Raw genomic sequence first — 591 nt, 5'->3', positions numbered from 1 at the left:
GCCTGGTGGCCAGTAAAAGGGGCGTAATGAATAGCAGAGATATATAAACAAACAAACATGGAGGCTGTCATAAAACCAGACATTTAGTTTGGCCAGCCTCCCTTAGTACGCGCATACTGTAATAAAGTCCTTTTGTGTTAGTTTGGGGAAGTGTAGATCCTCAGGTACCTTTGAAAGGGCGGTGTTAATGATTGGAATAATGTAACGGTTGGAATTGGTTAGTGTAGATGTGTGGATGAATATTTGTTTCCTGGTAAAGGTGTCCTAAAAGAGATTTAGTTTATACACAGAGCCTGAAAGGTGTGGTGTGTTTTTTATTTTGTTCTCTAGTAGGCACATACCAGTGCAATAAGCTTTAAATATAATTTTTATTTTTTTAATTTCCTCTTTTTTTTAATGAAAGGAAATCTATTTTTGACGATTGTGGATGGGGATTGAGGGGAAGTTTGGGGAGTGTAACTGTGGCTGTGATTGGTTTCTGCTTATTAAAGATGAAGCTGAAGCGTTTGCTACTGTAAGTGTGATTTTAATAATAAAAATTAACTTAATACACATAAAGATTGTCACTGTGTTTATAGGTGAAAAAATAAA

General features: G+C 35.7%; 1 protein-coding gene across 1 annotated transcript in view; it reads left to right on the top strand.

Annotated features, from left to right (window-relative positions):
• Positions 1–294, top strand: part of LOC308363256 (poly(ADP-ribose) glycohydrolase-like) — a 48451-nt gene extending 48157 nt beyond the window's left edge. Inside the window, exon 19 of the mRNA XM_080836062.1 lies at positions 1–294. This exon is cut by the window's left edge and continues 1074 nt beyond it. The gene's annotated coding sequence lies outside the window, so the exon portion shown is untranslated.
• Positions 295–591: the final 297 nt, after the last annotated feature.

This window comes from Sprattus sprattus (genome assembly GCF_963457725.1).
Source record: "Sprattus sprattus genome assembly, chromosome: 3".
In the NCBI taxonomy this organism is placed as follows: Eukaryota; Metazoa; Chordata; class Actinopteri; order Clupeiformes; family Clupeidae; genus Sprattus; species Sprattus sprattus.
Note: the sequence above shows the minus strand (reverse complement) of the source record. Positions and strands in the feature narration are given on the sequence as shown.